The sequence below is a fragment of the Castor canadensis genome, chromosome 1, assembly GCF_047511655.1.
Source record: "Castor canadensis chromosome 1, mCasCan1.hap1v2, whole genome shotgun sequence".
Taxonomy (NCBI): Eukaryota; Metazoa; Chordata; class Mammalia; order Rodentia; family Castoridae; genus Castor; species Castor canadensis.
In genome coordinates this window covers 16,638,921-16,661,743 of record NC_133386.1, presented here as the reverse complement: position 1 = coordinate 16,661,743, position 22,823 = coordinate 16,638,921, and the positions used below count along the sequence as shown (strand labels likewise).

Sequence of the window (22,823 nt, the reverse complement as noted above, 5' to 3'; positions counted from 1 at the left end):
TGAAAGGTAATGCATATTTTAAGTAGTTTAAGCTAGCCGTTCTACAATGTACCCAATTGTCAAAAACATCATGTTATATACCATAAGTAAATTTTAAAAACTTTACCTGCCAATAAAAAATTCAGTTAAAATAAACCTTCCTAAAGTAAGGAAATTGTTCTTAAAATAATAAAATTTTGCATGAGGAATTATTGAGGGAGTATTAATATTTTTCTAATAAATTACATAATAGCTTAATAACGCATAGTTCATTTAACATTGTTTTCGACTTTTGCGGTATGGTCACAAAGAAAGTTATTAGAAAAATAATTTTAGGACATCACTAGATTTCCTAGTGCTTACCTTAATCCTTTGACGGTCAAGTAATTTTCTGTGTAGGGATAGGTCCTGGCCTCACCTTTACTCGTTTTTTCTCCTTCAGTTGTTCATCAGGTTAACTCTGCCAGACTCTCGGTTGTCAGAACTTTGAGTGTGAGTCCAATACTTTCTTTACTTTTATAAATTCCTGGCTCTTTTGTATTTTACTGATGTTAACAACATCAGACCATCAGCAAGAGACAAGCCACAAAAAGCCCTGACATGATGAGCTGAGAAATACTCCAGTGTTAAGCTGAGAAGGTTTTTGTCTTAGCACTAATTTCCCAAGTGGTCAGATCATTACTGAATATTTTCAGGCTTTGATGGGGTTTACTTGCCTCTGATGTTGGCTTGCCTATGCGTCCTGCAACCTCATAACCACAGGGACTCCTCTAATGAATTTGGGGATAACAAGGACCCCCTAAAATTTGAAACTTATATTCTCTCTGAAATCAAGTTCTTCATCCAGCCCAAGAGCCAAATTCCCCCATAATATTCACAGGCTGGAATAGAGTAAATTGTTTGCAGCTATACCTCACCCTCATTTGTGAATGATTTTCATAGAAAATGCATCTTGGTTGTGAGTATCCAAGGAGCATACCTTCCTTCCAACCAGAAAGTCATGGCTGCAGGAGCAGCCACCCAGGCACCAAAAACTCATGAACTCTACAGTAAATGAATTGGGACAGTGATTATAAAATCCCTCTGGCCCTAAAGTTTCAACAGCGAGGTGACTCTACATCATCTGAAGACCCCTCTCTGAGTGGGTCATCCCAAGTGTTCAAAAAAGTGAGCTGTGAGCCTTGAGAGGAATCTGACAGGCCCCTTCCTGCCCAGACATGGCTATAAACTCAGTGCGCCTGGATATTTATCTCTAGTTACTCTCAGGGCCTGATTTCTTTAGTAACATCATGGTTTATTTTTATGTACTGGGTACGTGGGTAATTATTCATGGTTGGGCCATGGCCTACCTTGATCCTTTGATGGAGGCTATCCATTTGGGTTAGTCATTTAAAGCAAGCAAACTAGGTAGACAAAAGCAGAAAAGACAAAAAAAAATCACAATCAGAAATACCAACTTCCTTGCTTTGTTTCTTATTTGTAACTTTATTCTAATTATGACTAAAACATGTCTTGTGTTTTATTGCTGGAATATCAGGCAAAATTCTTTTTCCATATTAATGCTAAAAGTATAATTATTCCCATCAAAGTGCAGAATGTAGTATATCTGAGAGTACCAGTAACCACTGAATTATAGCCTAAATATTTTAAGACATAAAAGCCAAAGACCTAATTTCTTTTTTTTTTTTGAGTTAATGGTCTTTTTTTTTTAATTCATATTTGCATACAATGTTTGGGTCATTTCTTCCCCCTTCCCTCACCCCTCCCTTACCCCCCATTCTCTCCCTCTCTCCCCCACCCCCTTGCTACCCATCAGAAACTATTTTGCCCTTATCTCTAATTTTGTTGAAGAGAGAGTATAAGCAATAATAGGAAGGACCAAGGGTTTTTGCTAGTTGAGATAAGGATAGCTATACAGGGAGTTGACTCACATTAATTTCCTGTGCATGTGTGTTACCTTCCAGGTTCATTCTTCTTGATCTAACCTTTTCTCTAGTCCCTGGTCCCCTTCTCCTATTGGCCTCAGTTGCTTTAAAATATCTGCTTTAGTTTCTCTGCGTTGAGAGCAACAAATGCTATCTAGTCTTTTAGGTGTCTTACCTATCCTCACCCCTCCCTTGTGTGCTCTCGCTTTATCATGTGATCACAAAGACCTAATTTCTATTAAATGCAATTGAGATACTGTTTATGGAAATCAACTTCATACCATAATTTTAAAAATTTGATCACAAAATTAATTTAAAACCTGATGATATTCAATTTGTAGTGTAAAAATAATAATATAAACTCAACATTGGAGGGATCCAGAACTCCCATCTAGTCATACACAGCTAAAATTACAGGAAACACAGAACACAACCATTTTCAGATATTGAACAGCAAGCAGCACATGTTGTTCTTCCTGAGAAAAAGAGAACAACTGAGCAGAACCCAGCCATCAACAAACTTTCTGAGTGGAGGAACTTTCTGGATCTCAGTGCAAGATGGTGGATACAAACAAAGCCTGGCAATCTCACTGAGTTGAGAGACAAAGATATGAGTTTGGGAGTCCAAGTCAACTCTATGGGACAGTATCTTGAAAGAGGAAGCCATGCTGAGAGAAAGCTCCAGAAATCTGCATAGGGTTCCTCTGGAGTCTTTACCTGTTAACAAACATATGCATGTGTAAAACTATGATGCAAGGAAAACAGCTTCCAGAGAGAAAACACAATCACAGCAGAACTGCACACAGAAAAGTCCCAGGGTTCATACAGAGCTGGCAGTAGCTCCCATTTTCATGAGGCAAAGTAGAGAGACCTCCCAATGATGATTGCAGGGGAGCCTTGTCTTAGAAATAGGACTAGCTTAGAAAAAAAGCTAATTTAGTCCTGTCCCAAAAAAGTCTAAAAATAAAACACAAAGGAATTAAACTAAGCTGCAAGTAACTTAGCTGCCTGACATAAAATGCCCAATATTAAAAAGTGTTGGTCTCTTTAAAGGAATATGAAACCATCTAACCCTTAACAATGTAAAATTCATAATGCCTGGTATTTGATCAAAAATTACCAGGCATGCAAAGAAAAAGGAAAATATATAGTCCATAAACTGGGAAAATAATGAGTTTATAGAAAGAAAACATAAAAAATGATTAAGTGGAATTATAGTAGCCAAGGACTTTAAAGCTACTAGTAAAATATTTTAATTATGGTCAAGATATCAGGAAACAAATGGACATGATGAAGTGAGAAAAACAAGATATAAAAAAGACAAATGAAAACCCCAAAGTGAAAAATATTGTATCTGAAGTGAAAAAATACACCGGTTGGGATTTAAAAAAAAAAACAAAAGCCATATAATACAGAAGAAAAGTTCAATAAACTTAAACTTAAACATAGAAGCTATCCAAACACAACACACAGAGAAAAGCTTTTATTGAACAGAGTGATAGAGACCTGTGGGGAAACAGACATGATCTCTGCACATTCAAGCAAAGTCTACCACAATAGACAGTTGATATAGAAAAAAATTTAATGAAAAAAATGACTAAAATTTGTCTAAATCTAATGAAAAGCATAAACCACAGATCCAAGAAGTTGGAGTCCCAAGTACAAGAAACAATAAAGAAAACTCCATCAATATTATCATAAGTAATTGTTCCAGGGCAGTGTTAAAGAAAGCATTGTGAAAGGAGCTGAAGTAAAACAATACACACTGTAGCTGGAAGCCATTGGCTCATCCTGTAATACTAACTACTCAGGAGGCAGAGATCAGGAGGAGCGCAGTTCAAAGCCAGCCCTGGCAAATATTCCTTGAGACCCTATCTTGAAAAACCCTTCACAAACAAGGGCTGGTAGAGTGGTTCAAGGTGTAGACCCTGAGTTCAAGTTTCAGTACTGAAAAAAAAAACCACACACACACTGTAAAGTGGAAAGAGGATGAAAATTACAGTAAACTTCTTGTCAGAAACAATTTAAACCATGAAATTAAGGACCACATCTTTAAAGTACAGAAAGAAAAAAAGAACCATCATGTAGAACTCTATATCCAGAAAAAAATATCTCTCAAAACTCAGGGCAAATAAAACCTGAGCAATCTTCACTAAGAAATGTTAAAGAGAGTTCTTTAGGAGGGGGGTAAAAAATATACCAGAAGAAAATTTATATATACACCAAAAAAAAAAAATGAAGAACAAGAAATGGTAAATGTGTTATTAGGAATAGCATGATTTTCCCCCTCACTTTCAATATTTAAAAAAAATAATGACAGTATATTGTCAAGAATTTTGGTGGCAAAGCAATGGGACTAAGTTAGTCCTAAGTGACAGTGGCTGTTACCAGTCAAGAGGAAGTCTTGAATAGAGAAAACTGATCCCAAGCAACTTAACTGTTTGCCCAGAAAAAAAAAATCATAAAAGGAATGAATTTGAGCACTCAGCAGCAGAAAACTGACAATTCCCAAAATCCAATCAAAATTCACAAAGCTTGTAATGAAACAAGGAGAGATGAGCTATAATCAGGAAAGAAAACACAACAGATCCAGAAATGACAGAGATAACAGAATTGGTAGATAACAACCTTAAGAGATTTAAGGTTAAAAACTTAGGATTTAGAAAGCTTATAAACATATTCAATGATATAAAAGAAAACATGAATATAATGAAGTGGATGTTATGAAAATAATCCAAACAGAACTTGTAGAGATTTTAAAAATCTTCTATGAAAAGTACAACATAATGAGATTAACAGTAGGTCAGGCATTGCAGACAAGGAATTGACTGCAAAGAAGAAGGAAAGGGTTTTGAGAAGGACACACAGAAATGCTCTAGGTCTTATCTTGATTGTAGCAATGACTACATGGTTGTATATATTGATTAATTCATCTAACTGTACACTTAAAATAAAGGAATTGTGCTGTGTGTACTTCAAAAGAAACATTTTAATACATTATGACAAAAATACCAGGCATGAAAAAATACACATTGAGAGTCCATGTGTATGAAACATTTTTACCTATTGATAGTGACGGCAGATGAGCAGTTCCTGGGAGAAGAGTGGTGACAGAGCAGGGGGGCGGAGCGGGAATAGAGTGATGGAAATATTCTATGTATTCACTATAGTGGTGATCACACCAGTAGACTTGTCAAACCCTCTACTTAAAATAGATGTGTTTTATTTTATGTAAATTAAATCCCAACAACATTGAAGGGGAAAACAAAGAAAGAGTGATAGCAAGTCTTCCTCTGAGTATGTGTTAGAGGAAACTGGAATGTTTTCAGAAGGTCTAGACTAGTCAGAGTATTTTAAAATTCTGTCCAATAACCAAATCATTTGAACTGAAGGCCCACTGTCCTGTTCTTGGTGAGTTTTCCTACATCAAGCATAAATATTATTTACTATTCCAAGGAACATCCAGGTAGTTCAAAATGAGCATCACATGTTTTCAAAAAACTTCACTATTTTATCCTCACGAGTGAAATCTTTCAAAGTTAAAGAGTAAGTCTTTTATAAGTTAAAAAAAAAAAAGGAGTAGTTACCTCTGTCTTTTTGACCTGTTGGGCTTAGCAGTATTGCAAGTGGCCTTCATGGTTGTCATTTAGTGATCAAAACCCCAACAGTAGCAGATAGTGGGTGTTCTGTGCCCTGCCTGGCTCTCTCTCCCTCTCCTGACCAGGGCACTCAATCAGAGATGAGAATTTCTGTGGTAGAAATTAACCTAAGTCACCTAGCTATGGACATTTGGGTCAGACTTCAACACTTCTCCTGAGGGAGGGAAAGCACTGACTGAGAGAAAATCAGGTTGCTCCCCAACAAAAGAAGAAGCAAGACTTTCATTCGTGTCCAGGGGCTTCAGAGATGGGCTAAATTCCTGGAATTTTTCATTGGTCCTGGATTCGATTTCCAATGTTTTCTTTTTTGAACAAATATCCTGGCCTTGGAGAATGGGCTGTCAGCTTGTCCCAGGAGCTGCTATATTCCTTTATCAGCCAGTCAAGCTTCACAAACATCATGGCCTTGGGATAAGGTGGGGAGGAGCTGAAGCTCCAGAGAGAGAGCAATGGGTGGAGGTAGAAGAACACACAGACCATGCTTTTAACAAGTAACAGGTTAAGAGCCCAGGAGTTTGTTTGTCCTCTTGTGGTGGTCCCCAGCAGTCTAGTTTACTCTTGGAGACATTGTGGCGCAAACATCCTGGCCTTTACTGTATACCTGGTTTTGTGGTCAGTAGGATTGTTGAAAGACTAAAGGGTAGGGGAGACAGATACCATACTTTTAATGAATAACAGGGTAAGGGTTAAAGTTCCAGAGTGCATCTGTCCTTTGACCCCAGGGTGGTCAAAAAGCACATTCCATAATTTTAATGGGTAACAAGTGAGAGGGCCCACGAGCTGATCTTCTGTCCTCTTGTGGTGCTCCCTAACTGTCTCAAATCCTCTGGCAGCAGGGTGTGTTGACTTCTAAGGGCTGCTGGACTTGTCCTCTGCTGAAAGGAACTGCCTGGCCCAAGGTCACACTTCTCAAGGGCAGCCCACATCCAATGGGTAGTCAGCCTGAGTGCAGAGGTCTGGCCCCCTTGCCTCAGTTCAGGAAAGCTCTGAAGGGCCATGCAGCTCTGGAGCTTCCTGTGGGAGCAGCTGAGGTCTGTGCTGCAAACTGGCCTGGTTTCATTTCTCCCTTTCCCAGTCCTGTTTCCCTCACCCCTCACACATTCCTGGAGGGAATGCACGCATAAATCTGCACACAGACTTCTGCCCCTGAGTCCATGTCTTGGAAACCCCCACCTAAAGGAACAAGTAAATGAGAAGAGAATCACCTGTGCCTAGTGGACCTCTCTATGTTCTGGTAAAACATGAGCACCAAAAAATCACTAGTGTCCTTATTTACCACAATTAATCAGTTATACATGCAACAAAAAAGTTTTAAAAATATATAGGAAGATTGTCATATGTAGGGCATATATTGAGAAAACTCTACTAAAAGTCATTCTAAAAGATAGGAAAGTATTTTGTTCGTGTATGAGAAAACCCTATCCCAATAAAGATGACTATCTCCCTAAATTAATCTGTAAGTTCAATATAGTCCAAGTTTGCACTTTGATAAAAAATAAATATGAAGTTCATGTAGACAAATAAACATAGAAATGGGACAGGGGATGGGAGAGCAAGCTAGTCTTGGGCCACCAAATTTTGCTATATAAAGCTGTGGTCACTTCTGTCAGGACTCTTTTCCCTCCCAGACTTTCCACCCCAAAGCTGAGACCTCCATTTTCCTTCTCTACTTCTCCCCATTCCTGCTGTGTAGGACTCACCTATTTATTTTGCCTTTCCCATTCTGCTGTAATATCTTAATGGAACAATCTCTGCTTTTGCAAGGTATGTCTCTAGTACCCAGCACAGTACCTGCACAAAGTGTTAAATGAGTGAATGATCAGATTAATAAATAACCATCCAAAAGGACAATAAAGCCAAGTGGAAAATGGTTATAGTGGAGCTTAGTCCATTCCTTCCTTCATGATATCCTGGAGCCACTGTCATGATCTAAGTTGATACTAATTCCACCAAGTGGTAAATACTTACTTTCTGCAGATATCCCCCATTTTCTGCATGTGCAAAATAAAATCTAGGATAATACATTCACTTGTAAACATGGCAACCTATAAATGATTGAACTACATCACCTGAGGTTCATAAGTCTTTCTTGCAAATGGGACCTTTAAAGACCAATGCTCTCATGCCCTTCAAGAGAAATGAAAGTCAGGGTCATGAGATCCACTTTTCTTTTGAGAAAGTCATGGAAGGGCATTGCACTTACACTAGGGTATGTTGACAGTGTCTCACTACATAGAATCTTATCTACACAAGCAGCAAATCCCTTCACCATAAGCCAGAGAAGTGGGGCAGTTCTCTCCAGGCTGCTCCCTGCCAAAGTTCAGTTCTTTGCTCCCCAAGAGGTTTCATTTCAGAGCTAAGATGATAAAGTTCTCAGATGGTTCAGTCCAAGTCCCTGGGAGTTTTCACAATAATTCTCCTTGCCAAGAAAAGGAGAGACTGCACAGTCCTACTGGAACTTCCTGGAAACGCACACCAAATCCAACTCCCTGTACCCACATCCATTACCAGAAGGCAGGATGCAATTAATGAACTTACAGGTACACAGGACCCAAACTACATTTCATTGGTGTTGTTGAATACAGCTTTCCTCTCCCCCTCACCCCTACCCAGCACCCAATTTCTGGGTAGATCTTGAACGTCAGCAGGATGTCACTGTGCAAGTGTCCTCATGACAGCAGAATGAATGCATTGACTTGACAACCACTAACAATGTGATGAAGATTCTTGTCTTAAGGAAGATATGCCAAACTGATGAAAGAAAATGTAATTTAAGAAAATTACAGAGTGCCCTGAAAAGAGAAAGGAAACTTCCCCACTAAGGTAGACTTATTTGGGTCTTTTGCCATCAAATCTTCCCATCCATGAAAGCTCGGGATCCTTGTGCCCTCACCGGAGAAGTACCAGGCAGGTCATAGATTTGATCTGAAGGCTGTAATGAAATTCAGTCTGTAGTCTAGCTGGACTTCCCAAAGTTCAGATCTTTTGAAGGAAGCAGTCTTGTTGGTATTTTCTTAGTTGCTTCCTTCGTTGCTTTTTCTCCTCCCCAGTTACTTCATGAAAGGGTTTGAAGAACAAGCCTAAAATATATATGGAGAACATGCATTATATAAATTTTTGAACCTTGAAAAATATGCTTATTGAAGAACACACATAAAATGGAAATAAGGCTGGTGCTTTGTTAAATCTTCATAGTAGCAAATCTACAAGGTGAGTAGGACCATCCTCATAACGATCCCAAGAATCCCAAAGAAAAAAATTGAGGAAAAAGCATGGTTGAGTTATGCCAAATAAGGAAAAGGTAAAACTTCTCAAATTTTTCTGGGGATAAAGGAAGATATCACTTCTCCCAGAAAATCTCCCCAAGTCTGACATGCCTAGAAATAGCTGTTTCTGGGGAAAGCAATCAGGCCGAACCAAAGGCAACATGCTAACTCCAAATCCTCACAACTACATGTTGAGAGCCTGCCTAGATATTTGGGTGCACCTTGCAATAGGCCAGTTGTGTCGCTGACAGCTCGGTGCATATCAGGGAAAAGACACACTCTCAGTTGGCGCCTCTTATAGCCACATTAATCCAACTGAAGTGTGGTTCTGGAATACTGCCAGTCTATCCCATTGAGGCAAGGCTTAATGGAGCACAAGCTAGCATGGCTGGGCCTGGCAGCTCTGGAAATGAGGGGTGGAGAAAGCAAGGAAGTTGAAATATCTATATGGTGAGTTTTCAGACATTGCTAATACTAAAAAGGCACCTGGAGCCAGCCTCCCATGGTATAGCTATGGAAATAAAGTCAGACACCTGGTTCCAAAGGGCTAGCAGCAATCTGAAATAGGCTCACTTTAAGTGGAAACTGTGGGCTTCAAGATAAAGATCTTAAGTCCTGAAGACAGGACAACCATGGCCAACAGAGTATCAACCAGATGTCAGATTTTACACTTGCAGAGTGGCCATGGTTGCAAATATGCAGAGCATGTCTACCCTTCCCAGCCCCAAACAAGAAAAGTTGCAACAGTCTCTAGAGAGTAACACTGGCCAAACCAGGAGTGTGGTACCTATGAAGCTCAGTAGGCGTGTCTAAATTCTATAATCTAATGACAGAGCCCTAACAGTTCTGAGGAGTCAGAACCCCTAAGGATGACCTTGGCCCTCAGGTAAGTAAGTTCAATTAGGAGAGAGGCAAATATCCAATGGAGAGGAAATAGCGTGGGTGGTAGCATATAAACAAGAAGAGTATTGGACACTGGAAATATTGAGAAAACCAAACCATAGAGTAAAGACAGGAGCTCTTAAAAAAGAGACATACACTGGATGATTGGACAAGTATCTCTGAAATTCCACAATGTCTCCAAGATATGAGAGAGCCTGAGTAACACCTCCTCCACACCAGCCCCCACCACACCCCATCCAGTGTGTTTTAACCAGAAGATTGTATTTAATCTGTTGGGTATTTATTTGTGTTCCATGTAAGGTTTTGTTTTAGAGTACGTTGCTTTTTTAAAAGCTTTCAAACACACACTATAGGGACCCTAATAATGAGATCAAACAGGATAAGCTACGAACTATTGTTTTTAAAAAGCTAAACATTTACAGACCAAGAGTTGAGTTCATTCATGGTAGCAAGTCATCACAACAACAATAAAAAATGCTAAAAGAATTTCTTCAGTCCAATGGATTGACACCAGGTAAGAAGCATAGACCTGCTATATACAATAAAGGCATTTTTAAATCCAGAAAGGCATTTAAAAAACCAAATTCTAGCAATAAATCTAAAACAAGAGCTAGAAGGCCCCTATACCAAAAACTGAAAGGACATCTGCTAAAAAAAACTAAACAAGGACTAAGTAAACGAAGATATATACCATGTTCATAGATGATAGACTAAATGTTAGTTTTAAGAGACAGGGTTTTTTTGAGACTTTGACTTTTGGCCAAAATAAAGAAACATGGTTTTCCCTCACACATGAAACAACTTAAAATCTAGACAAAATATATGAAACAAATTTCAAGACATTGGGCATGAAGCAATGAAGAAAAATTATTCCTAAGAAATAGGGGAGGAAAATGAAGTCAGTCTTATGATTGACTGAGCTTATATTCTTGTATGACACAGGGAGGGAAATCTAGATGGAACCCATATGACTTAAGTTGAGAAGATGAAGCTGAGAGTCTGGGGAGATCAAGGTAGCTAGAATTCAGAGGGCAGACTACCAGACAACTGAGGTCTGCACAGGGAAAGAACTCCAAAGATCTGAAAGGGTCCCTTTTAAGTATTCAGCAGAGGAGCATATCACTGCATATCTGTGAGGTAACCACTTGAAACTGGAGAAAGAACCACCCTAAATCATTACAGATAACAGTACCTGGTGCTCACATGGGCCATTGACCAAACTGGAAATCCACTTTATCCACAGGCATTGGTAGAGAAATCAAAGGATCTAGCTTCAATGGTGGCACAAAAATAGCCCTAGATTAACATTATTCTTGGCCCATATAACAATCTTAACAAGATCCAAAGGGTCAAACTGTTTACAGGTAATTTGATTGTATCCCAGAACAAAGGTCAAGAATATTTAAAGAAATACAAAAGTATCCAGTACCCAGCAAGTGAGATACACAATGTTACATGGTCACACAGTTCAATATTTTACTGCAAATCTGTCTGACTCCAGAGATTATGCCTTTTTTGTCACATGTGGAGTTATATTATCATTCCCTGAAATCAGCATACCTTTTTTCTGATCAGCTGTGAACTCATTATAAGAAAGATAATTACAGGCCTCCAGACATATCTGAGCTGTAGCAAGTACCAACTCCTTCTGTGAAGTTTTCTTGCTGAGAAAATAGAACTTGAATCTAATCAGGCACCTATATCTAACTACCAATTAAGGGAAACGCAGTGGACAAAAACTATGTTAAGTAATATCACAAAGATGCCAAACCCAGATTGTGGTAAATTCTGTAAGACAAATGACTTGGTTTTGTTACTAACTGAATGGAGTGGGAAAACAAGGAGGACCACCATTGATCAAAAGAGATTTAAAAAACGTATCACCCAAATACTACATGTGTAGCTTACTTGAATTCTGATTCAAACAAGCCAAGTGTAAAAATATGACTTTGAAACAGAGTATTTAAACACTGGGTGGATATTGAGAATATATAAAAACCATGAAGATATAAGGAATTGTGTTTTAATTTTATTGGCTGTAGCCAAGTGCCAGTGGTTATGCCTGTAATCCTACTTACTTGAGAAGCTAAGAGGAGGATCGCAGTTGGAAGCCACCCCTGGGAAATAGTTCATGAGACCCCCATCTCCAAAATAACCAAAGCAAAATGAACTGGAGGTATGGTTCAAGTGGTAGAGTGCCTGCTTTGCAAGCACAAAGCCCTGAATTCAAACCCCAATCCCCCCAAAAAAATTTTATTAACTCTGATAATGTAGTATGGTAATGACAACAATAATAACAATAGTAATGTGATATATAAAATAAGAGAACCCTTATCAATTAGAAATACACACTAAAACATAATGTCTAGAATTTGCTTAAAGTATTCCAGTGAAGAGAAATGGCAAAAATAGAAGAATTGTGTATAGACAAAAGAAGATTGGCAAAATATGATAATTCTAAAAGCTGGGTGACAGATACGTGGGGGGGAGTTCATTATATTGTTCTCTCTATTTTTGCATATGTTAAAATTTTTGTATAAGAATTATAAAGCTTAGGCTGGGTGTAGTAGTTCATGCCTGTAATCCCAGCTACGGAAGCAGAGATCAGGAGGATCAAGGTTTGAGGCCAGCCAACTAAAAAGTTAGTGAGATCCAATCTCAGCAAACAAATCAGACATGGTGGTACATGCCTGTCATCCCAGCTACTCCGGAGGCATAAGTAAGAGAACCACAGTCTGTAGTCAACCCAGGCCAAAAGCATGAAACCCTATCCGAAAAATAAAGCAAAAAGGTCTGGTGTGTGGTTCAAGTACAGTGATTGCCTAGCATACACAAGGCCCCGAGTTCAAGAACCAGGACTGCCAAAACAATTAAAATTAAAATATAGATCTTAAATGTAAACATTTACTTTCTTGTTACATCTAAACTGTCTGTTTTTTCTCATTTCTCTCTGACTCATTTATGAAACTGTAACTTCATTCTGTATAAAAATATATATTACCTCAGGTAAAATAAATTTATGCTTTAAAATGTCCTTAAAATATTATGAATTTTTAAAACACAATATTACCATCAGATAAATCGCAAAATGAAAGCACCAAAATTAAGAATAAAATGAAGCATCTTTTGAATGACACATTTTCTAGTGTGGGCTCCACAGAGACTACAGTCCTTCGAACCGAATGTGCCCAGTCCTGTGTCAGAAGCTCATTTGTTCCTCACCAACGCTGTGAGGGAGAGATTTTTACAGGTAATGACTGGGGCTATGGTGTTGACCCACAGGCAAGGTAAACGGGAGAGCTAGGTTTTCACTGTAGATCCATCTGGTCCTAAGCCTTTATTGCATCAATAATGAAACAAAGCCTTTCGATTGTCTGCTTTGTTTCAATTGAAAGTGAGGTTAATTACTTCTAATTCCATAGAGAGATCAATCACTGTGGCAGAATGGGGACTCTCAGGACTGTAGAAAGGATTCTTTCAATGACATAAATGAGGAGTTGGGGTTTTTTTCCTTTCTTTTTTTATTCCTGGGATCCCAGATAGGTGCTCTTTTAGCAAAAGGAAAGGAGACAGAATGGAGCTTTTAGACTGAGAAATAGGAAAACTCTGCCTGTTGATTATGATTCAAATCCAAAACAAAGGCTTGCTTTACACATTTTTCCTGCACTCTGTGTATGCTAGGCTGGCCGAAGATGTGTCACTTCGGCCCCTTCCTTCACACCTGGGGGTAGCACTGGGGTAGTACTTTAAATGGTTATTACTTTCGCTTTTCACATTAATTGCATTTGCTGACTTCTTTCCAGACCCCTCTCTTTAAAGGTCTGCCATCTGTTTATAACTGATATTGGGATACTCCTTAACAGCATTTCTGAGTCACAGATAGTTACACACAAAGCAAGGGACTGCAATTTCCAATCTAAGCTGTCATTGGCAATTGGACCCAAAGTCTCTAGCCCATGGTAGCTGCCTGAGCCATTCTAAAAATGGACAGAACAGGATGTGAGGGTAATCTGGCTGGGACAAATCTCCATTGATCACCAGGGTTGATTCAGCTAATCTGCCTGGCTTGGTGGGTATCCCCTTCCTCCCTCACTGCTCCAAGTGTGTCCTTCCTGAAGCTGCATGAAGAGGATGACCTCCTCGATAGAAGAGGATTGTTCTGGGATCAAGGGTATATGAGTAGCTGCCCTCCCCTGCTAGAACTTCCAAACAAGCTCTTAAAATGGACAGGACACGTTGGAAGTTGTGCCTGTATCCACTCCTTTCTTCCCAACTCTGTTCCTTTAAGTTGTTTAGTCATTGGCAATGGCATTCTAGGAAATTACTGACAAGGCAAACAAAACACAGTGCTTTGGGATGCCTGCTGGTGCTGTTACCTACACAAGTGAAGCCACAGTAAAGCCTGAGAAGTCTACCTCCCCACCTACCAGCAAAGGACACACATTGAACAACACATTACTTAAAATTTATCAAGGAAGTATATTATAGAGTTCAATTAGAAAACCCACACTTTCTAAATTTATTGAAATTATTTTTATTTATTAGCAATTTCTAACTTTGAGGAATAAATTATTTTATAATAATGAGAAAGAAACCAGTCAAACGTGAGGGTTGAGTCAGTCTGAATTAAGCAGAGAGTTTTTCAGCTGATGTTTTTGGGTTTTTGAAACCTTATTCCCAGGGGAGGCAGCTGAAGACCTAGATCAAATGATTCTCCCCAAAATGCACTTTGACACTCTTGTTTCCAGAGCTGAGCAGAGAAACAACCAGGGAATGAAAACCTCCTCCTCCCCACTGCTCTGTTGTCTTTCAAAACAGCAGAACTGCCAAGATCAGCAGTTTGAAAGCTTCCTTTGAAGTGTTCCTCATGCCTCTTTCACTGGCTTCAGGAAAACAGGCACCTAGACTGTGTGCCCAGTCCCCGAGGGGACACCAGGGAGGCCAGGCAATCAAGGCAGCCTAATATGGGATGACACCATGAAGACAGGGAGCCTGTGGACTGCCAAGGGTCAGATCCAGGAACACAGGGCTAATACTTTGCCCTAATCTGTATTTCTGCTTCCAATGTAGGACTAATCAAAGAAAGGGGCCAAATATGTACCCCTAGCCAATCACAGAACTGCTGGCTTCCCATTAGCCCAACTCCTGATTCTGTAGACCAAGCCTCTACTCAAACAGGGCATAATGGAAGACTTCCACCTTTCTCCTGTAGAGTTTTTCCCTGACAAAGCACATAGGGCAGGAGAGATAGGAACATCCCTGGCCAATAACAATCTCCCCAGGGACCTGGACCCTGTATGCGATCATCAAACTTCATGCCCCCCCCAAAACGGAGTAATTCTTAGGATTTGAATTGTCCCCCATGCTTCACAAAAATCTAGAATGACCTTTTTTTTTTTTTTAACACTGCATGAGGCACCTGTTAGCAATTTAAAACCATGGATGAAAATTACATCTTTATCATAAACATAGCAGAAAATATTTCAGACCACAATGAAGGGTGGAAAGAATCTCTCAGCTCACCTAGGAAATTGATGAAAAGACTGGAAATGAATGCAGATCAAGCAAATGAGAAAAGCAGGGGCTGTTTGTTCAGAGCTCGAAATGTAGTCAAGGTCACCCACACAGTCACTTGCATTTGACAGAGACTCAAGGCAGGCAGAGGAGTGAGAAAACTTTACAAGGGAAAGGTGGAAGGTTTCCATTATGCTCTGAGTAGAGGTTGTTGGTCTACAGAATCAGGAGTAGGGCTAATGGGAAGCCAGCCATTCTGTGACTGGCTAAGGGTACCTATTTGGCTTTCTTTGACTGATCTTACATTGGAAGTAGAAATAAAGATTAGAGAAGCTGTTATTTATTAATCAAGTCCTGGCCATTTGTAGCTGATTGTTGCAGGGTTATGGTTTTGCTTCCTGTGTTGTTACAAAATGGCAGCCTGGCTTCCTGCAAGTCTTACTTACAGCAGGCTGGCTTCCCTGGCTGTTTACTGTAGGGTTGATTTCCTCAGCGTGATGTGGATTGGGACCCTATTTCATATATGATTTGACTGATGTTTGAATATGGTCTCTCAACAGTATTTCCCAAACAAGATCTGCAGGTAAGAAAAGAAATTTACAAATCAAGGCAACCTTGTGTGAAGAGAGTATAAGTGGGATTTCATGAATATAGATTAAAATTGAAGTCTATAATTTTCTGTGTTTGTAATGCCCTTGAGTACTTGGTTTACTTGGCCATGTGGCTTCTAGGTCCACATTTTGTCATGTTTGATGCAGGAGGGACCCAGAATCTTGCTGGAAAAGAAGAAAGAATATTCCTTAGTCCCTCCCCAGTATTCCTACCTTAGACATCCTGTCCTAGGAGTCAAAGGTAACACTGGCTTGGGAAGAATGGAAAAATACAAATCCTATCCCTAAAGAATAACTTTAATTAAATTAAAATACCTTCAAGTATCCACATATAGCAGGAGAATGTGACTCTGGATTCAGTGCTCAATCAGGTGTTGTAGTGATCTGTATTAGTCTGCTCCAGCTTCCATAACAAAATGCCACATACTGGATACTTAAACAGACATTTATTTTCTTACAGGCTGGAAATCAAGCTATTAGCAAATTCAGTTTCATTCTGAGGCCTTTTTTCTAAGTTTGTAGGTGCTTGCTATCTTACTGTATGCTCACATAGCCTTGCCTCTATGTGCTCCAAAGGTGGGAGAGGGAGGAGAGAAGAAGAGAGAGAGAGAGAGAGAGAGAGAGAGAGAGAGAAAGAGCGAGAGAGAGAGAGATCTAGTGTCTCTTCTTATAAGGATACTTATCCTATCAAATCAGGGGTCCACCTCATTTAACTCTAATTACTTCTTTAAAGGCCCTTTCTCCAAATCTAGTCAAGTGGGCTTCATGTGAATTGGAGTCAGGGGACATACAAACATTCAACCCATAATCTTGCTTAAAGTCTCCATTTATTCACCTAGAACTCCCACCCATGAAATGGATCTCATACCTGTCTCTAGAGCTCTTAACCACTATATACTCTGTACTGTTCCCCACCTCCAGTTATACTTTTTTGCAACTATTCTTTTGCTTCTGTCCTCTCAAAGGTTGATATGTCTAGTGCTGTAGTCTCGCAAAGGAATAGCCCCTAAAATGTTGAGCCAAGATCAGAAAGTAAGTTCCTTGAGTGGAAGAAGACAATAAACCCAGAAGTCAGAAAGGAAAAGAGATCTATTTGAGCATGTAAATCATTAAAAATTGTTTATGTCTTTTGCCATTCAAAAGACAAATAGGCAGGAAATTTTATTTTTATACAAAGGACAGTCATAGGGTAACATCTCTAACATTCAACAATCCCCTATGTATGACTATGAATATAAACAGACAATTCATAGAGGAAGATCTCCAAATAGCCAATAAATCTATAAAAAGATGAATAACCTCAGTAGGATTTAGGGAAATGAAAGTTAAAACAACACTAGTGACCTATTTTCATTCAGTTAATTGGAAAAAATGAACAGAGAAATAACTTCCAGGGTTGATAAAGACAAAGGGAGATAAACCCACTTATAAATGGCTACTGGGAGTGAGAACTAAATTTTTGAAAAGTTGTCTTTTGAAATTTAAATGCGTGTATTTTTGACCAGTTTGATAGCATTTGGGACTCTGCAATATAAGAAAAGCACCAGGATGTAAAAATGAGAATGTTTGTTGAAATGGGATGTTTATTGTGGCATTATTGAATTGTGAAAAATAAGAAATAACTCAACCATCTATCATTTGGGGAATGGCTGGATAAACAGAGTATGTACACACTATGAAATATTACGCAAACATTAAAATAATGAGGTTGATATTGCTTTAACTGGAAAGGAATTACAGATTTGTTGGCCCTGATATAATTCTGCCTCGATTAAACTGAGTCACATGGCCTCTGTTAGCTGCAAAAGAGGCCCAGGAGACAAATATTTGGCTTTTCCAGTATCCACAGTGGAGACAGACTAGAGAAAAGTAATTCGGGACCAAGTACTAGATTGGCCCAAGGGCTCTCCCTTCTTCCATAGGAACCATGTCACATATTGCTCAGCAACGCTCACCAAGCTTTAGCAAAGAACAGCACGAGATGTGTACCTTCTAGATTATTCTTTAGTGAATGATTAAGGAAGCAGTAGATGGGACTCCTTGAGCACCTTGCACAGAAGACCATAGACATAGCACAGGGAAACCGAGTCTGAAGCTCAGTTATAGCAAGCCTGACATCACAGTCCTAGCATTCCCAGAGCCCAGGTGACTGTCACCAGCAGGTGCACTGGGCTTAGGTGAACCTGGAGCCTTACCAGAGGGATATTGCTTCTACAGTGAGCTAAGAACCTGTGCTCTAGCAGGACCCAGGAAATGGGAGTAGAGGAAGCTAGCTGTAAGAACACACAGGACGCCCAGGGATCTGGGCCTGTGCTCTTCCAGGAGCTGGGAAGGACCTCAGTAGCAACAGAACCCATTCTCTGTTTAGGGGTTTCCTGAAGCCAAGTTTTGTCAGCGCTTTCATTTGCAAAGAATTACAGGCCTTATGGTTACAGGCACTACAGAAGCCAGACAGTAACTCCCATTCCTGTGAAACACAAGTGCTGTAAAGATTACAGCTTCACATAAAACCAAGCACATTTCGCCAGCTTGAACCTTGGAACTGAGCAGGATTATCTCACCAAACCCAAGCCATGCTGCATGGCCAAGAGAATGAGCGAATGTGCACAGTGCCATCTTGGATCATGATACGGAGAAGTTTGCTGAGAAGCCCTTTAAAATAACTCCCTGCTTTCTCTTTCTCCCACTGGGGTCAGATATGGAAGCAGAGTGAACCTTTGCAAATTGGGTTTCCACTGGAAATTCTATGGATGTGAAGAAAAATAATTTTAAAACAGATAAAATGTGGGTCTGGAGAACTCCTTTTCATTTTTCGTCTTTTCTTTTCGTTCTTAAGAACCATGCACTTGTCTACCACAAGCCTACATGAGAAAGCCATTCAGAATAATGATTTTATTTTCCCTAAATCCTTTGCATTAGTCGTGTGGAGGGAAGATCATATACCAGAAGCCTGCTTTTTTCCCATCATACAAGATTATCCTAAGCAATTACTAAATAGCTGATTCCATGCCCATGATAAAACAATAGCAGAAGTTTTCAAAGTTGTTTGAGCCCATTGCCTTTAAACCTGGGGTTTCTGAAGGCAGAAACCAGTCATTTTGCTCAGGGCCAACAGTTACGTCTCAGTTTGTACCACGCAAATTGTCATTGTTATTGCTGCTGGGTTTTCTTTTTTTTAAGAACTCTTAGAAATTCTAGAAAACTGAGCATTTGATTAGCCATGAGCTAAAACGGAAGATATGATCAACAATGGTTATTTATAAGGGACATTTATTAATATTGTTCTCAAGAACGTTAATGACAAAGTATGCTAAATTAATAATATAAGCCTTAAGAAAAGATTCCATAAAGGGAAGTAGTGATTTCTTTCACCCAAACCCTTGTTTTATATTTGCTTGTGCCCAACGTTCACTGCGTGTGTGTGTGTGTGTGTGTGTGTGTGTCCCTGGGCAGGAAGGGCAGTGACACTCTGAACATTTCATCTGGTCCACGCACAGCTGTGGGTGCTGCTTAGAATGACAAGTTAAGTGTATTTGTTTACTTACTCTCTGTCATGGACTTCCACTTAAATGACACTTAAACAAAGTAGAGTAAGTCCATAGCATTTCTGAGTCCAGTGGCCAGGAGACTTTGACAAATTTATTATAACCCTGTACATGGGATCATATTGGTATAAAATCAAAGCAAGAGTCAGGCACAGTGGTACATGCTTGTAACTCCAGCTACTCAGAAGGTAGGAGGCCAGCCTGGGCTATAAAGAGAGACTCTTTTGTCTCAAAAAAAAAAAAAAAATCAGAGTAAGAGGTGAGCGCTGTCTCACCAGGAGAACCCTATACCCTTCTGTATTTATTTTCCAGGACTGACATGACAAAATACCACAAATTGGATGGCAAATAACAACACAGATCTACTCTCTTACACTTCTGGAGGCTAGAAATCTAAAATCAAGATGTCAGCAAGGTTGTTTCCTTCTGAGGGTCCTAAAAAAGCATCCTCTCATACCTCTCTCCTAGCTTTGAAAATGTTCCAATTTTGGCACCCCTTGCCTTACAGATGCATCACTCCAACATCTGCCTGTTATTTGGTGCTCTCCTGGTATGTTTCTGTGTCTCTTCTCCTCCTTTTATAAAGACACTAGCCATCCTGGATTTAGGGCCCACCCACTTGTCCTCCTCCAATATGACCTCATCTCCTAATTACATCTCCAATAACCCTAATTCCAAATAAGGTCACATTCTGAGGCACTAGAGATTAGAACTTCCACAGATCTTTTTGGTGGGTATACTTAACCCACAATCAGCATTCACCTTTTGGCTTTCAGAGCACTTTCTTTCTCTCTCTGCCTCTGCCTCTTTGTCTCTCTCTCCTGTGTCTCTCAAGCCCAACCTCCACAATCTGCATTTTCCAGACTCCTTTCCAAACTGACAATGGGAGGCATTAGCAAGAGACTGGCAAGAGGGAAGAAGGAAGGCCAGGGTATCCTCCCTTCTTTTCTGCTCTGAGCAGTGTCTCCAGTCATAGCTACATTTACTGCATGATACCAGTTACTACTGGGGGACTTGCTCCAGCTGGGAGACCCTGCTAAATGGGAGCCAAAGCTGCTAAACTCTGGAAACATGCCATCTCCTCACTCTCTAAAGCACAAGTTGCCCATCATCCTGTTTGCTCTTCCAGCTGTTCCAAGGCCTTTATACTCAACTCCCCTAACTAAATTCCCTCTATTGAACTACTTGGCATAAGTTCTGGTTTCCTGACAGCACCTTTGACTGACACAACTTCAAGAGATGCCATGATTCAAATCAACCAGTAAAGAACGGGAGTGGGCTGGAATAGACATGAGGATGGCTACAAAAGGGACCATCAGGGACCACTAACTACTGAAGTGACAGAAGGGCAGACACTGGTACCCTCTTCCCTCTCCAGCAAATGCAACACAACTATCAGAGAATGACACGTGGGCAATGATCGTTAAAAGTGTACAAAGTCCTTCATCTCTCTTAGAGGGCAGCCAAGAGATGGCACTTAAGGTTCATAAATTAACAAAAAGATGCTAAAGCATATTTCCAGTGTAATGCTAGTATGAAACAAAAGAATTTAAAACACCAATAATAAATAAAAGCAGTTATCTTTAGGGACTTAGACTTGGGTAGTGCAGGAATGACCTTCTTTGTTTTAATTTATCTCTGTAATACTATTTGAATTTTGTGAAGTTTGTGTCCCTATTACTTCTTTAATTTTTTAAACAATAGTTTCAAAGATTTGAGTAGGTCTTTGTACAGTCAAGGAGCAAGCAAAGCAAATGTTTGTCTCAATCTTATTTCTTAGCCTCTGGTTGAACAGGCGTGGGGGAGGTAGAGAATCAAAGGAATAAGCACACACATGAATAAAGAAGCTAATGACACCACCCATTAATTGAATAATTGTGTAATTAATGTGGGTAGGGAAAGTCTATGGATAGTGTGTTTCAATTTAGGAACAATGCCTGTTTCTTAACATGGCCATTTCTGGGGGTTATTCTCTATGAGTACATTTGTTCTCATCTTTTAAATCCCCACTCCTGTTATTGCCCAAGAACAGGAAAAATGAGGGGCCTATTTCCTCTCCACATCAGCCGAGGCCAGGAAGGGGATCCGAACTGAGGGGACTGGAGCCTTTTCATACAAGTAAGCCAAGTATGGTTTCACAGGCTAAAGAAGTATTACTCATTAGCGTGACAGGAATCTTGATTTTTAAAAAGAAAGTGCACAGACTTTGGATAAAGGTTCAGCTGTGTTTCTATTTCAGTATTGCCATCTACTACTTCTATGACTTTGGGTAATTTACTTAAATTCTTTAAACTTTAATCTCCATTTCTGCCAAATGGAGATGATATTTAGCCCATACAGTTGTCATAAAAATTAATGAGATAATACATGCAAGAAATCTGATAAAAAGCCTTCCAAGGAGGAGGATCCCAATAAAATATATCCATTGCTCATAGGGCAGTCAGTCAAGGAAGTCTCTGCAGATTTGTACATGGTCAAAAAGATCACTGAGGGAGATTCTTGGATATTGGTAGTTTTCAAAACAGTGACTTGCTTATTAATCTCTGCTTCTCCTCCATGCAGTTCAAGCACATGGAATAGTTTACTAACTACTGTACTGTATGTTCTAAATGGGCTGAAGGCACCAGGGACAATCCCAGGCAGAGCTGCTTCCTCAAACTAGCTCATTGCTAGCTGTGCTCACAGGGAGCTCAGAGTCAAGATGAGGCTAGAAAAGATGAATGTCCTCAACACATACACCCTAGGTTCAGGGTGTGCCACTGAGTCTGGGGCTGTATTTGTGTGGAGTAGATAATAGGAAAACGCTATCCAAACTGTGGTCCAGGAAGAGGACCCAAGGTTGCTGGGCACCTGCTTCCCAGTTTTCCCATTACCCCATCCTTTCTTGAATCCATAAAGACAAAATGGAAGTGGCTTAGGCCAAAGAGAGTGGATGAGTGAAGAAAAAAGGTAAGATGTTCCTGGACAACTTAGTAAATGTGTAAACCAACATTAAGAATATGCTTATGGGAAAGACCATTATTGGTGTCACAAGGTGCTCATCAGCCTAGGAAATCCCTCTACATTCAATATGTCTGGAAACCTGGTGAGGTAACCCTATGTAAAATTTATTTGAAGAACTGAGAGAATAGGACAGGCTGTGCGATGTGGTCATCTAAGAGGAAAGTGATTCATATACAGCACTGTGTTCTACCTAGGATTGTCCACTGGCTGGACCCAGCAAAAACATAAGAAAAAAAAAATCAGGTGATCCTGGTGGCCTCAGACACATTCTACAGCAGCAATGTCCAGGGTGAACAGGTAGGAATTCCTGACAGGAATGGTACAACCCGATAGAGGAGCTGGCCCAAAAGAAGAGAAAAACTGAGGTATGCCATTTGACAGCTGCCCTAGTTCATTTCCTTTGCTATAACAAAACACC

At 39.8% G+C, this 22,823-nt stretch overlaps 1 long non-coding RNA gene across 1 annotated transcript in view; it reads right to left on the bottom strand.

The window, feature by feature from the left end:
* Positions 1-6,165, bottom strand: part of LOC141423129 (uncharacterized) — a 49,767-nt gene extending 43,602 nt beyond the window's left edge. Inside the window, exons 1-2 of the long non-coding RNA XR_012447780.1 lie at positions 5,492-6,165; positions 343-1,382 (exon numbers count right to left, since the gene is read on the bottom strand). This is a non-coding gene — a long non-coding RNA (uncharacterized lncRNA). The remainder of the gene's footprint in view (positions 1-342; positions 1,383-5,491) is intronic.
* Positions 6,166-22,823: the final 16,658 nt, after the last annotated feature.